The 12,696-nt window shown below is 43.2% G+C and overlaps 27 non-coding genes across 27 annotated transcripts; 14 read left to right on the top strand and 13 right to left on the bottom strand.

Moving 5' to 3' along the window:
• The first annotated feature begins 37 nt into the window (after positions 1-37).
• Positions 38-126, top strand: Trnay-gua (transfer RNA tyrosine (anticodon GUA)). The gene is given in 2 exon segments: positions 38-74; positions 91-126. It is a non-coding gene; the product is annotated as a tRNA-Tyr (tRNA).
• Positions 127-484: 358 nt separating this feature from the next.
• Positions 485-556, bottom strand: Trnaq-cug (transfer RNA glutamine (anticodon CUG)). The gene has a single exon. It is a non-coding gene; the product is annotated as a tRNA-Gln (tRNA).
• Positions 557-804: 248 nt separating this feature from the next.
• Trnay-gua (transfer RNA tyrosine (anticodon GUA)) lies at positions 805-893 on the top strand. The gene is given in 2 exon segments: positions 805-841; positions 858-893. It is a non-coding gene; the product is annotated as a tRNA-Tyr (tRNA).
• A 358-nt stretch (positions 894-1,251) lies between these two features.
• On the bottom strand, positions 1,252-1,323 carry Trnaq-cug (transfer RNA glutamine (anticodon CUG)). Its single transcript has one exon. It is a non-coding gene; the product is annotated as a tRNA-Gln (tRNA).
• A 248-nt stretch (positions 1,324-1,571) lies between these two features.
• Positions 1,572-1,660, top strand: Trnay-gua (transfer RNA tyrosine (anticodon GUA)). The gene is given in 2 exon segments: positions 1,572-1,608; positions 1,625-1,660. It is a non-coding gene; the product is annotated as a tRNA-Tyr (tRNA).
• Positions 1,661-2,018: 358 nt separating this feature from the next.
• Trnaq-cug (transfer RNA glutamine (anticodon CUG)) lies at positions 2,019-2,090 on the bottom strand. The gene has a single exon. It is a non-coding gene; the product is annotated as a tRNA-Gln (tRNA).
• Positions 2,091-2,338: 248 nt separating this feature from the next.
• Positions 2,339-2,427, top strand: Trnay-gua (transfer RNA tyrosine (anticodon GUA)). Its single transcript is given in 2 exon segments — positions 2,339-2,375; positions 2,392-2,427. It is a non-coding gene; the product is annotated as a tRNA-Tyr (tRNA).
• Positions 2,428-2,785: 358 nt separating this feature from the next.
• Trnaq-cug (transfer RNA glutamine (anticodon CUG)) lies at positions 2,786-2,857 on the bottom strand. Its single transcript has one exon. It is a non-coding gene; the product is annotated as a tRNA-Gln (tRNA).
• A 248-nt stretch (positions 2,858-3,105) lies between these two features.
• On the top strand, positions 3,106-3,194 carry Trnay-gua (transfer RNA tyrosine (anticodon GUA)). The gene is given in 2 exon segments: positions 3,106-3,142; positions 3,159-3,194. It is a non-coding gene; the product is annotated as a tRNA-Tyr (tRNA).
• Positions 3,195-3,552: 358 nt separating this feature from the next.
• Positions 3,553-3,624, bottom strand: Trnaq-cug (transfer RNA glutamine (anticodon CUG)). The gene has a single exon. It is a non-coding gene; the product is annotated as a tRNA-Gln (tRNA).
• A 248-nt stretch (positions 3,625-3,872) lies between these two features.
• Trnay-gua (transfer RNA tyrosine (anticodon GUA)) lies at positions 3,873-3,961 on the top strand. The gene is given in 2 exon segments: positions 3,873-3,909; positions 3,926-3,961. It is a non-coding gene; the product is annotated as a tRNA-Tyr (tRNA).
• A 358-nt stretch (positions 3,962-4,319) lies between these two features.
• On the bottom strand, positions 4,320-4,391 carry Trnaq-cug (transfer RNA glutamine (anticodon CUG)). Its single transcript has one exon. It is a non-coding gene; the product is annotated as a tRNA-Gln (tRNA).
• Positions 4,392-4,639: 248 nt separating this feature from the next.
• Trnay-gua (transfer RNA tyrosine (anticodon GUA)) lies at positions 4,640-4,728 on the top strand. Its single transcript is given in 2 exon segments — positions 4,640-4,676; positions 4,693-4,728. It is a non-coding gene; the product is annotated as a tRNA-Tyr (tRNA).
• Positions 4,729-5,086: 358 nt separating this feature from the next.
• Trnaq-cug (transfer RNA glutamine (anticodon CUG)) lies at positions 5,087-5,158 on the bottom strand. The gene has a single exon. It is a non-coding gene; the product is annotated as a tRNA-Gln (tRNA).
• A 248-nt stretch (positions 5,159-5,406) lies between these two features.
• On the top strand, positions 5,407-5,495 carry Trnay-gua (transfer RNA tyrosine (anticodon GUA)). The gene is given in 2 exon segments: positions 5,407-5,443; positions 5,460-5,495. It is a non-coding gene; the product is annotated as a tRNA-Tyr (tRNA).
• Positions 5,496-5,853: 358 nt separating this feature from the next.
• Trnaq-cug (transfer RNA glutamine (anticodon CUG)) lies at positions 5,854-5,925 on the bottom strand. The gene has a single exon. It is a non-coding gene; the product is annotated as a tRNA-Gln (tRNA).
• Positions 5,926-6,173: 248 nt separating this feature from the next.
• On the top strand, positions 6,174-6,262 carry Trnay-gua (transfer RNA tyrosine (anticodon GUA)). Its single transcript is given in 2 exon segments — positions 6,174-6,210; positions 6,227-6,262. It is a non-coding gene; the product is annotated as a tRNA-Tyr (tRNA).
• Positions 6,263-6,620: 358 nt separating this feature from the next.
• Positions 6,621-6,692, bottom strand: Trnaq-cug (transfer RNA glutamine (anticodon CUG)). The gene has a single exon. It is a non-coding gene; the product is annotated as a tRNA-Gln (tRNA).
• Positions 6,693-6,940: 248 nt separating this feature from the next.
• On the top strand, positions 6,941-7,029 carry Trnay-gua (transfer RNA tyrosine (anticodon GUA)). The gene is given in 2 exon segments: positions 6,941-6,977; positions 6,994-7,029. It is a non-coding gene; the product is annotated as a tRNA-Tyr (tRNA).
• Positions 7,030-7,387: 358 nt separating this feature from the next.
• On the bottom strand, positions 7,388-7,459 carry Trnaq-cug (transfer RNA glutamine (anticodon CUG)). Its single transcript has one exon. It is a non-coding gene; the product is annotated as a tRNA-Gln (tRNA).
• Positions 7,460-7,707: 248 nt separating this feature from the next.
• Positions 7,708-7,796, top strand: Trnay-gua (transfer RNA tyrosine (anticodon GUA)). Its single transcript is given in 2 exon segments — positions 7,708-7,744; positions 7,761-7,796. It is a non-coding gene; the product is annotated as a tRNA-Tyr (tRNA).
• A 358-nt stretch (positions 7,797-8,154) lies between these two features.
• Trnaq-cug (transfer RNA glutamine (anticodon CUG)) lies at positions 8,155-8,226 on the bottom strand. Its single transcript has one exon. It is a non-coding gene; the product is annotated as a tRNA-Gln (tRNA).
• A 248-nt stretch (positions 8,227-8,474) lies between these two features.
• On the top strand, positions 8,475-8,563 carry Trnay-gua (transfer RNA tyrosine (anticodon GUA)). The gene is given in 2 exon segments: positions 8,475-8,511; positions 8,528-8,563. It is a non-coding gene; the product is annotated as a tRNA-Tyr (tRNA).
• A 358-nt stretch (positions 8,564-8,921) lies between these two features.
• Trnaq-cug (transfer RNA glutamine (anticodon CUG)) lies at positions 8,922-8,993 on the bottom strand. Its single transcript has one exon. It is a non-coding gene; the product is annotated as a tRNA-Gln (tRNA).
• Positions 8,994-9,241: 248 nt separating this feature from the next.
• On the top strand, positions 9,242-9,330 carry Trnay-gua (transfer RNA tyrosine (anticodon GUA)). Its single transcript is given in 2 exon segments — positions 9,242-9,278; positions 9,295-9,330. It is a non-coding gene; the product is annotated as a tRNA-Tyr (tRNA).
• A 358-nt stretch (positions 9,331-9,688) lies between these two features.
• On the bottom strand, positions 9,689-9,760 carry Trnaq-cug (transfer RNA glutamine (anticodon CUG)). Its single transcript has one exon. It is a non-coding gene; the product is annotated as a tRNA-Gln (tRNA).
• Positions 9,761-10,008: 248 nt separating this feature from the next.
• Trnay-gua (transfer RNA tyrosine (anticodon GUA)) lies at positions 10,009-10,097 on the top strand. Its single transcript is given in 2 exon segments — positions 10,009-10,045; positions 10,062-10,097. It is a non-coding gene; the product is annotated as a tRNA-Tyr (tRNA).
• Positions 10,098-12,696: the final 2,599 nt, after the last annotated feature.

The following is a 12,696-nucleotide window of genomic DNA, read 5'->3' as shown; positions in this document are numbered from 1 at the left end:
CGTAAAGCAATCAGTACGAATAAGAAAGCATGCACAGCCTCTGGTAGCTCAGTTGGTAGAGCGGTGGACTGTAGTGGACGATTCACAGTTATCCATAGGTCGCTGGTTCAAATCCGGCCCAGAGGACTGTTTTTCTAATCTCAGGAGCAAAGAGGCTCCAGAGCATGCCCACTCGGTCAGAACCTCCCTATGTTTTAAACCTATTTTAAAGGAAATTCATTTGCTCAGCTTATAATAGCTAGTTGATAATCATGGGATTCTTAGCCTTCGTAGGATAATGATATTTCTTCGAATTACCGTAAAATTGCTTGCTCTTACAGGCATTACTCGTTTAATGTGCTATATAGGTCACATAGTCGCACCAATATTCAACAGTTTCACAGACGTCTCGTTTTTTACACAAACGTAGAAACTAAATCCCTGAGCCTATCGCTGCTACTTGCTCGGCGAGAAACGCTTATTACAGAAAATTTAGACTAAACGAAGGTTCCACCGAGATTCGAACTCGGATCGCTGGATTCAGAGTCCAGAGTGCTAACCGTTACACCATGGAACCAGACAGGAGCATGGGACTCGTAAATACACTTAGCAGTACTCTGGCATACTTCAGACACTTCCTACTTGCATTTTTTAACTTAATTGACACGATCGAGCATTATAAAACTTAATCTGGGCAATGTTTGCAGCTGCAGCCGATGACTGCATTTCCTGTGCGTCTATATGACCGCGCTGAGTAGCAGTGTGTGGAAATGAAAGACAGGGACGGACGTAAAGCAATCAGTACGAATAAGAAAGCATGCACAGCCTCTGGTAGCTCAGTTGGTAGAGCGGTGGACTGTAGTGGACGATTCACAGTTATCCATAGGTCGCTGGTTCAAATCCGGCCCAGAGGACTGTTTTTCTAATCTCAGGAGCAAAGAGGCTCCAGAGCATGCCCACTCGGTCAGAACCTCCCTATGTTTTAAACCTATTTTAAAGGAAATTCATTTGCTCAGCTTATAATAGCTAGTTGATAATCATGGGATTCTTAGCCTTCGTAGGATAATGATATTTCTTCGAATTACCGTAAAATTGCTTGCTCTTACAGGCATTACTCGTTTAATGTGCTATATAGGTCACATAGTCGCACCAATATTCAACAGTTTCACAGACGTCTCGTTTTTTACACAAACGTAGAAACTAAATCCCTGAGCCTATCGCTGCTACTTGCTCGGCGAGAAACGCTTATTACAGAAAATTTAGACTAAACGAAGGTTCCACCGAGATTCGAACTCGGATCGCTGGATTCAGAGTCCAGAGTGCTAACCGTTACACCATGGAACCAGACAGGAGCATGGGACTCGTAAATACACTTAGCAGTACTCTGGCATACTTCAGACACTTCCTACTTGCATTTTTTAACTTAATTGACACGATCGAGCATTATAAAACTTAATCTGGGCAATGTTTGCAGCTGCAGCCGATGACTGCATTTCCTGTGCGTCTATATGACCGCGCTGAGTAGCAGTGTGTGGAAATGAAAGACAGGGACGGACGTAAAGCAATCAGTACGAATAAGAAAGCATGCACAGCCTCTGGTAGCTCAGTTGGTAGAGCGGTGGACTGTAGTGGACGATTCACAGTTATCCATAGGTCGCTGGTTCAGATCCGGCCCAGAGGACTGTTTTTCTAATCTCAGGAGCAAAGAGGCTCCAGAGCATGCCCACTCGGTCAGAACCTCCCTATGTTTTAAACCTATTTTAAAGGAAATTCATTTGCTCAGCTTATAATAGCTAGTTGATAATCATGGGATTCTTAGCCTTCGTAGGATAATGATATTTCTTCGAATTACCGTAAAATTGCTTGCTCTTACAGGCATTACTCGTTTAATGTGCTATATAGGTCACATAGTCGCACCAATATTCAACAGTTTCACAGACGTCTCGTTTTTTACACAAACGTAGAAACTAAATCCCTGAGCCTATCGCTGCTACTTGCTCGGCGAGAAACGCTTATTACAGAAAATTTAGACTAAACGAAGATTCCACCGAGATTCGAACTCGGATCGCTGGATTCAGAGTCCAGAGTGCTAACCGTTACACCATGGAACCAGACAGGAGCATGGGACTCGTAAATACACTTAGCAGTACTCTGGCATACTTCAGACACTTCCTACTTGCATTTTTTAACTTAATTGACACGATCGAGCATTATAAAACTTAATCTGGGCAATGTTTGCAGCTGCAGCCGATGACTGCATTTCCTGTGCGTCTATATGACCGCGCTGAGTAGCAGTGTGTGGAAATGAAAGACAGGGACGGACGTAAAGCAATCAGTACGAATAAGAAAGCATGCACAGCCTCTGGTAGCTCAGTTGGTAGAGCGGTGGACTGTAGTGGACGATTCACAGTTATCCATAGGTCGCTGGTTCAAATCCGGCCCAGAGGACTGTTTTTCTAATCTCAGGAGCAAAGAGGCTCCAGAGCATGCCCACTCGGTCAGAACCTCCCTATGTTTTAAACCTATTTTAAAGGAAATTCATTTGCTCAGCTTATAATAGCTAGTTGATAATCATGGGATTCTTAGCCTTCTTAGGATAATGATATTTCTTCGAATTACCGTAAAATTGCTTGCTCTTACAGGCATTACTCGTTTAATGTGCTATATAGGTCACATAGTCGCACCAATATTCAACAGTTTCACAGACGTCTCGTTTTTTACACAAACGTAGAAACTAAATCCCTGAGCCTATCGCTGCTACTTGCTCGGCGAGAAACGCTTATTATAGAAAATTTAGACTAAACGAAGGTTCCACAGAGATTCGAACTCGGATCGCTGGATTCAGAGTCCAGAGTGCTAACCGTTACACCATGGAACCAGACAGGAGCATGGGACTCGTAAATACACTTAGCAGTACTCTGGCATACTTCAGACACTTCCTACTTGCATTTTTTAACTTAATTGACACGATCGAGCATTATAAAACTTAATCTGGGCAATGTTTGCAGCTGCAGCCGATGACTGCATTTCCTGTGCGTCTATATGACCGCGCTGAGTAGCAGTGTGTGGAAATGAAAGACAGGGACGGACGTAAAGCAATCAGTACGAATAAGAAAGCATGCACAGCCTCCGGTAGCTCAGTTGGTAGAGCGGTGGACTGTAGTGGACGATTCACAGTTATCCATAGGTCGCTGGTTCAAATCCGGCCCAGAGGACTGTTTTTCTAATCTCAGGAGCAAAGAGGCTCCAGAGCATGCCCACTCGGTCAGAACCTCCCTATGTTTTAAACCTATTTTAAAGGAAATTCATTTGCTCAGCTTATAATAGCTAGTTGATAATCATGGGATTCTTAGCCTTCGTAGGATAATGATATTTCTTCGAATTACCGTAAAATTGCTTGCTCTTACAGGCATTACTCGTTTAATGTGCTATATAGGTCACATAGTCGCACCAATATTCAACAGTTTCACAGACGTCTCGTTTTTTACACAAACGTAGAAACTAAATCCCTGAGCCTATCGCTGCTACTTGCTCGGCGAGAAACGCTTATTACAGAAAATTTAGACTAAACGAAGGTTCCACCGAGATTCGAACTCGGATCGCTGGATTCAGAGTCCAGAGTGCTAACCGTTACACCATGGAACCAGACAGGAGCATGGGACTCGTAAATACACTTAGCAGTACTCTGGCATACTTCAGACACTTCCTACTTGCATTTTTTAACTTAATTGACACGATCGAGCATTATAAAACTTAATCTGGGCAATGTTTGCAGCTGCAGCCGATGACTGCATTTCCTGTGCGTCTATATGACCGCGCTGAGTAGCAGTGTGTGGAAATGAAAGACAGGGACGGACGTAAAGCAATCAGTACGAATAAGAAAGCATGCACAGCCTCTGGTAGCTCAGTTGGTAGAGCGGTGGACTGTAGTGGACGATTCACAGTTATCCATAGGTCGCTGGTTCAGATCCGGCCCAGAGGACTGTTTTTCTAATCTCAGGAGCAAAGAGGCTCCAGAGCATGCCCACTCGGTCAGAACCTCCCTATGTTTTAAACCTATTTTAAAGGAAATTCATTTGCTCAGCTTATAATAGCTAGTTGATAATCATGGGATTCTTAGCCTTCGTAGGATAATGATATTTCTTCGAATTACCGTAAAATTGCTTGCTCTTACAGGCATTACTCGTTTAATGTGCTATATAGGTCACATAGTCGCACCAATATTCAACAGTTTCACAGACGTCTCGTTTTTTACACAAACGTAGAAACTAAATCCCTGAGCCTATCGCTGCTACTTGCTCGGCGAGAAACGCTTATTACAGAAAATTTAGACTAAACGAAGATTCCACCGAGATTCGAACTCGGATCGCTGGATTCAGAGTCCAGAGTGCTAACCGTTACACCATGGAACCAGACAGGAGCATGGGACTCGTAAATACACTTAGCAGTACTCTGGCATACTTCAGACACTTCCTACTTGCATTTTTTAACTTAATTGACACGATCGAGCATTATAAAACTTAATCTGGGCAATGTTTGCAGCTGCAGCCGATGACTGCATTTCCTGTGCGTCTATATGACCGCGCTGAGTAGCAGTGTGTGGAAATGAAAGACAGGGACGGACGTAAAGCAATCAGTACGAATAAGAAAGCATGCACAGCCTCTGGTAGCTCAGTTGGTAGAGCGGTGGACTGTAGTGGACGATTCACAGTTATCCATAGGTCGCTGGTTCAAATCCGGCCCAGAGGACTGTTTTTCTAATCTCAGGAGCAAAGAGGCTCCAGAGCATGCCCACTCGGTCAGAACCTCCCTATGTTTTAAACCTATTTTAAAGGAAATTCATTTGCTCAGCTTATAATAGCTAGTTGATAATCATGGGATTCTTAGCCTTCTTAGGATAATGATATTTCTTCGAATTACCGTAAAATTGCTTGCTCTTACAGGCATTACTCGTTTAATGTGCTATATAGGTCACATAGTCGCACCAATATTCAACAGTTTCACAGACGTCTCGTTTTTTACACAAACGTAGAAACTAAATCCCTGAGCCTATCGCTGCTACTTGCTCGGCGAGAAACGCTTATTACAGAAAATTTAGACTAAACGAAGGTTCCACAGAGATTCGAACTCGGATCGCTGGATTCAGAGTCCAGAGTGCTAACCGTTACACCATGGAACCAGACAGGAGCATGGGACTCGTAAATACACTTAGCAGTACTCTGGCATACTTCAGACACTTCCTACTTGCATTTTTTAACTTAATTGACACGATCGAGCATTATAAAACTTAATCTGGGCAATGTTTGCAGCTGCAGCCGATGACTGCATTTCCTGTGCGTCTATATGACCGCGCTGAGTAGCAGTGTGTGGAAATGAAAGACAGGGACGGACGTAAAGCAATCAGTACGAATAAGAAAGCATGCACAGCCTCCGGTAGCTCAGTTGGTAGAGCGGTGGACTGTAGTGGACGATTCACAGTTATCCATAGGTCGCTGGTTCAAATCCGGCCCAGAGGACTGTTTTTCTAATCTCAGGAGCAAAGAGGCTCCAGAGCATGCCCACTCGGTCAGAACCTCCCTATGTTTTAAACCTATTTTAAAGGAAATTCATTTGCTCAGCTTATAATAGCTAGTTGATAATCATGGGATTCTTAGCCTTCGTAGGATAATGATATTTCTTCGAATTACCGTAAAATTGCTTGCTCTTACAGGCATTACTCGTTTAATGTGCTATATAGGTCACATAGTCGCACCAATATTCAACAGTTTCACAGACGTCTCGTTTTTTACACAAACGTAGAAACTAAATCCCTGAGCCTATCGCTGCTACTTGCTCGGCGAGAAACGCTTATTACAGAAAATTTAGACTAAACGAAGGTTCCACCGAGATTCGAACTCGGATCGCTGGATTCAGAGTCCAGAGTGCTAACCGTTACACCATGGAACCAGACAGGAGCATGGGACTCGTAAATACACTTAGCAGTACTCTGGCATACTTCAGACACTTCCTACTTGCATTTTTTAACTTAATTGACACGATCGAGCATTATAAAACTTAATCTGGGCAATGTTTGCAGCTGCAGCCGATGACTGCATTTCCTGTGCGTCTATATGACCGCGCTGAGTAGCAGTGTGTGGAAATGAAAGACAGGGACGGACGTAAAGCAATCAGTACGAATAAGAAAGCATGCACAGCCTCTGGTAGCTCAGTTGGTAGAGCGGTGGACTGTAGTGGACGATTCACAGTTATCCATAGGTCGCTGGTTCAAATCCGGCCCAGAGGACTGTTTTTCTAATCTCAGGAGCAAAGAGGCTCCAGAGCATGCCCACTCGGTCAGAACCTCCCTATGTTTTAAACCTATTTTAAAGGAAATTCATTTGCTCAGCTTATAATAGCTAGTTGATAATCATGGGATTCTTAGCCTTCGTAGGATAATGATATTTCTTCGAATTACCGTAAAATTGCTTGCTCTTACAGGCATTACTCGTTTAATGTGCTATATAGGTCACATAGTCGCACCAATATTCAACAGTTTCACAGACGTCTCGTTTTTTACACAAACGTAGAAACTAAATCCCTGAGCCTATCGCTGCTACTTGCTCGGCGAGAAACGCTTATTACAGAAAATTTAGACTAAACGAAGGTTCCACCGAGATTCGAACTCGGATCGCTGGATTCAGAGTCCAGAGTGCTAACCGTTACACCATGGAACCAGACAGGAGCATGGGACTCGTAAATACACTTAGCAGTACTCTGGCATACTTCAGACACTTCCTACTTGCATTTTTTAACTTAATTGACACGATCGAGCATTATAAAACTTAATCTGGGCAATGTTTGCAGCTGCAGCCGATGACTGCATTTCCTGTGCGTCTATATGACCGCGCTGAGTAGCAGTGTGTGGAAATGAAAGACAGGGACGGACGTAAAGCAATCAGTACGAAGAAGAAAGCATGCACAGCCTTTGGTAGCTCAGTTGGTAGAGCGGTGGACTGTAGTGGACGATTCACAGTTATCCATAGGTCGCTGGTTCAAATCCGGCCCAGAGGACTGTTTTTCTAATCTCAGGAGCAAAGAGGCTCCAGAGCATGCCCACTCGGTCAGAACCTCCCTATGTTTTAAACCTATTTTAAAGGAAATTCATTTGCTCAGCTTATAATAGCTAGTTGATAATCATGGGATTCTTAGCCTTCGTAGGATAATGATATTTCTTCGAATTACCGTAAAATTGCTTGCTCTTACAGGCATTACTCGTTTAATGTGCTATATAGGTCACATAGTCGCACCAATATTCAACAGTTTCACAGACGTCTCGTTTTTTACACAAACGTAGAAACTAAATCCCTGAGCCTATCGCTGCTACTTGCTCGGCGAGAAACGCTTATTACAGAAAATTTAGACTAAACGAAGGTTCCACCGAGATTCGAACTCGGATCGCTGGATTCAGAGTCCAGAGTGCTAACCGTTACACCATGGAACCAGACAGGAGCATGGGACTCGTAAATACACTTAGCAGTACTCTGGCATACTTCAGACACTTCCTACTTGCATTTTTTAACTTAATTGACACGATCGAGCATTATAAAACTTAATCTGGGCAATGTTTGCAGCTGCAGCCGATGACTGCATTTCCTGTGCGTCTATATGACCGCGCTGAGTAGCAGTGTGTGGAAATGAAAGACAGGGACGGACGTAAAGCAATCAGTACGAATAAGAAAGCATGCACAGCCTCTGGTAGCTCAGTTGGTAGAGCGGTGGACTGTAGTGGACGATTCACAGTTATCCATAGGTCGCTGGTTCAAATCCGGCCCAGAGGACTGTTTTTCTAATCTCAGGAGCAAAGAGGCTCCAGAGCATGCCCACTCGGTCAGAACCTCCCTATGTTTTAAACCTATTTTAAAGGAAATTCATTTGCTCAGCTTATAATAGCTAGTTGATAATCATGGGATTCTTAGCCTTCGTAGGATAATGATATTTCTTCGAATTACCGTAAAATTGCTTGCTCTTACAGGCATTACTCGTTTAATGTGCTATATAGGTCACATAGTCGCACCAATATTCAACAGTTTCACAGACGTCTCGTTTTTTACACAAACGTAGAAACTAAATCCCTGAGCCTATCGCTGCTACTTGCTCGGCGAGAAACGCTTATTACAGAAAATTTAGACTAAACGAAGGTTCCACCGAGATTCGAACTCGGATCGCTGGATTCAGAGTCCAGAATGCTAACCGTTACACCATGGAACCAGACAGGAGCATGGGACTCGTAAATACACTTAGCAGTACTCTGGCATACTTCAGACACTTCCTACTTGCATTTTTTAACTTAATTGACACGATCGAGCATTATAAAACTTAATCTGGGCAATGTTTGCAGCTGCAGCCGATGACTGCATTTCCTGTGCGTCTATATGACCGCGCTGAGTAGCAGTGTGTGGAAATGAAAGACAGGGACGGACGTAAAGCAATCAGTACGAATAAGAAAGCATGCACAGCCTCTGGTAGCTCAGTTGGTAGAGCGGTGGACTGTAGTGGACGATTCACAGTTATCCATAGGTCGCTGGTTCAAATCCGGCCCAGAGGACTGTTTTTCTAATCTCAGGAGCAAAGAGGCTCCAGAGCATGCCCACTCGGTCAGAACCTCCCTATGTTTTAAACCTATTTTAAAGGAAATTCATTTGCTCAGCTTATAATAGCTAGTTGATAATCATGGGATTCTTAGCCTTCGTAGGATAATGATATTTCTTCGAATTACCGTAAAATTGCTTGCTCTTACAGGCATTACTCGTTTAATGTGCTATATAGGTCACATAGTCGCACCAATATTCAACAGTTTCACAGACGTCTCGTTTTTTACACAAACGTAGAAACTAAATCCCTGAGCCTATCGCTGCTACTTGCTCGGCGAGAAACGCTTATTACAGAAAATTTAGACTAAACGAAGGTTCCACCGAGATTCGAACTCGGATCGCTGGATTCAGAGTCCAGAGTGCTAACCGTTACACCATGGAACCAGACAGGAGCATGGGACTCGTAAATACACTTAGCAGTACTCTGGCATACTTCAGACACTTCCTACTTGCATTTTTTAACTTAATTGACACGATCGAGCATTATAAAACTTAATCTGGGCAATGTTTGCAGCTGCAGCCGATGACTGCATTTCCTGTGCGTCTATATGACCGCGCTGAGTAGCAGTGTGTGGAAATGAAAGACAGGGACGGACGTAAAGCAATCAGTACGAATAAGAAAGCATGCACAGCCTCTGGTAGCTCAGTTGGTAGAGCGGTGGACTGTAGTGGACGATTCACAGTTATCCATAGGTCGCTGGTTCAAATCCGGCCCAGAGGACTGTTTTTCTAATCTCAGGAGCAAAGAGGCTCCAGAGCATGCCCACTCGGTCAGAACCTCCCTATGTTTTAAACCTATTTTAAAGGAAATTCATTTGCTCAGCTTATAATAGCTAGTTGATAATCATGGGATTCTTAGCCTTCGTAGGATAATGATATTTCTTCGAATTACCGTAAAATTGCTTGCTCTTACAGGCATTACTCGTTTAATGTGCTATATAGGTCACATAGTCGCACCAATATTCAACAGTTTCACAGACGTCTCGTTTTTTACACAAACGTAGAAACTAAATCCCTGAGCCTATCGCTGCTACTTGCTCGGCGAGAAACGCTTATTACAGAAAATTTAGACTAAACGAAGGTTCCACCGAGATTCGAACTCGGATCGCTGGATTCAGAGTCCAGAGTGCTAACCGTTACACCATGGAACCAGACAGGAGCATGGGACTCGTAAATACACTTAGCAGTACTCTGGCATACTTCAGACACTTCCTACTTGCATTTTTTAACTTAATTGACACGATCGAGCATTATAAAACTTAATCTGGGCAATGTTTGCAGCTGCAGCCGATGACTGCATTTCCTGTGCGTCTATATGACCGCGCTGAGTAGCAGTGTGTGGAAATGAAAGACAGGGACGGACGTAAAGCAATCAGTACGAATAAGAAAGCATGCACAGCCTCTGGTAGCTCAGTTGGTAGAGCGGTGGACTGTAGTGGACGATTCACAGTTATCCATAGGTCGCTGGTTCAAATCCGGCCCAGAGGACTGTTTTTCTAATCTCAGGAGCAAAGAGGCTCCAGAGCATGCCCACTCGGTCAGAACCTCCCTATGTTTTAAACCTATTTTAAAGGAAATTCATTTGCTCAGCTTATAATAGCTAGTTGATAATCATGGGATTCTTAGCCTTCGTAGGATAATGATATTTCTTCGAATTACCGTAAAATTGCTTGCTCTTACAGGCATTACTCGTTTAATGTGCTATATAGGTCACATAGTCGCACCAATATTCAACAGTTTCACAGACGTCTCGTTTTTTACACAAACGTAGAAACTAAATCCCTGAGCCTATCGCTGCTACTTGCTCGGCGAGAAACGCTTATTACAGAAAATTTAGACTAAACGAAGGTTCCACCGAGATTCGAACTCGGATCGCTGGATTCAGAGTCCAGAGTGCTAACCGTTACACCATTTTTTTTTTTTTTTTTTTTTTTTTAGATTCGAACTCGGATCGCTGGATTCAGAGTCCAGAGTGCTAACCGTTACACCATTTTTCTTTTTTTTTTATTTTTTTTTTGTTTTTTTGGGTGAGAGCCAGGTATCCTAGCCACTTTTTTTTTCTTTTTTTTTACCATTTTTTTTATTTTTTTTAATTAGTCCGACGCCTTATCCATTTTTTTATTTTTTTTTATGTGTTTTACCGTTACACCATTTTTTTCTTTTTTTTAGTTATTTGTTTTTTTTTTGACGCCTTATCCATTTTTTTTTTTTTTTTTTTTTTTGTAATGCACGTGAGTGCTAGGCAGCCGGCGGCAAGGTGGGCAGGGGTCGCAATCCTGAGGCCTGGCCACGATGTCACCGCCATACCCCGCACCCATTTGCATCGTTTTGTGATGTGAATTTATAGTTCCAGAAGTATTATTATATTGTGTTTAATTTGTAATGTGGCGTCATGTGTGTTCCATTGTTTTTATAAATATAAACAGAATGTTAAAAAGAAATCCATGTCTGGCCTTAGGATTACGCAGCACAGTATGAAATCCAGCACAGCAGGTACTCAAAGTTGGTCTTCGCGTAGAAAGAATTTTCCCAGTTTCCATGTCGTTGATAAGTATTGTGCATTCTGTTTCCCGATGGGTGAGTGTGGATTGCCGCTTCTCAAAACCCTGAGCATGCCATGCATTGGAAAATGCGCGCTGGTAACGTGGTGACACCATAGAGCAGGGACATGCCAAAACAACCATTTCCCGTATTGTAAAGCCTCTTGATAGGAGGATAGAAGCTGCTGGAAACTCCTGGTTCGTACGAAATCTTCGTGCAGCTTTGATGAAAAATAATGCGAAATGAAAGTAAACAAATGAGGAGCCTCTTCTGGGTGTCGCTCTGCGGAACCAAAAGTAAAGTGCTGTCATTTGAAAATGAAAGGGAACTCCAAAAAACAATTAAATGTTCGAGGCCAAGTGCACTGTGCACTCAGTACCGCCGTTTGACCCATGATGCAAATCACCCACAGCTGATGGTGCGGAGCAGACCATATCCATGGAAACAACAACAATATAACAAAGTAGTGAAAAAAAAAATCCGTCCAATGGATCCGTAAACTTAAATTCTGCCATCACTTAAAGCAATAGTGAGAAAATTTTGAAACTGGTCTTGATACTGTCGCAATTTCTTAATCGCATAGTACTCTTCGATGAGGTACATCTGATAATCGTGTAGCGTTGGCGTTGTATGGACGAGCATGTAATAGACGAACTGGCCCATGAGCCAGACATAACTATTATTCTTAGATTGAGGATAAAGCTGCCAGTCTGGTTGAAGCGCGTCATGAAGTTGAATGGAAGAATCCGACGTCCTATTAATGACTGCGAGTTTCTTTCGCGTCCACTGCCATATTTGTGTTTGATCCCGGCAGTGGAAGAGATGCGGCAGCGTTTCCACTAAGTTACACTTCTCACAAAACGGGGTGGGCCGCAGCTTGATTTTGTGCAATTTCTCTCCAGTGGGAATCACCTCATTGACAGCGTCATACCAAACAGATCGAACTCTGGAGCGAAGGAGCGAATAACTAATGTTCTTCCATACATTTCTCCAGTTTTTGCCTAAATATTTCTTCTCAATTGGGTTATCCAGCTGCCGTTTAGTAAGAGCACGATAGGTCGCCGCCGTGTTGAACGGATGCGGGTTGTCCTGCACATAGCTGAGCTCCACATAATACCGCCGGATATAGCCAAGTTCAGGATGAATGTGTCCCACAGACGTTGGCGCAGACAAATCCTTTGGACGTAAGGTGTTGAAAAGCCGTTCCGTGAGACTATTTGGGTTACTGTGTAGTATGCGGGAAGTACGAGTTAAAAAAGTCGCCACACATTGGGATTCAACGTCTTTGACGCCTAAGCCACCGCGGGAACGAAATAACGAGGTAGCTTTAAAGGAAACTTTAAAGATGTTCCCTCGCCAGACATACCAGCAAGCAAGTGCTAAAATTTTTTTCGCAATGGCTGTCGGGATTGGTAAAACAGCGGCAGTGTGATAGAGCTTACTGAAAACGTAACTATTAATAAACTGTGCCCTCTGCATCCGGTCTAAAGACCGCATGTTATGTTCTTTGATCACCGCACGTAAGATGGTAAGCTTGCGTTCCCAA

Source organism: Schistocerca nitens, chromosome 2 (assembly GCF_023898315.1).
Source record: "Schistocerca nitens isolate TAMUIC-IGC-003100 chromosome 2, iqSchNite1.1, whole genome shotgun sequence".
Taxonomy (NCBI): Eukaryota; Metazoa; Arthropoda; class Insecta; order Orthoptera; family Acrididae; genus Schistocerca; species Schistocerca nitens.
The sequence above is the reverse complement of the archived record's forward strand: the minus strand, read 5'-3'. Positions and strand labels throughout refer to the sequence as shown.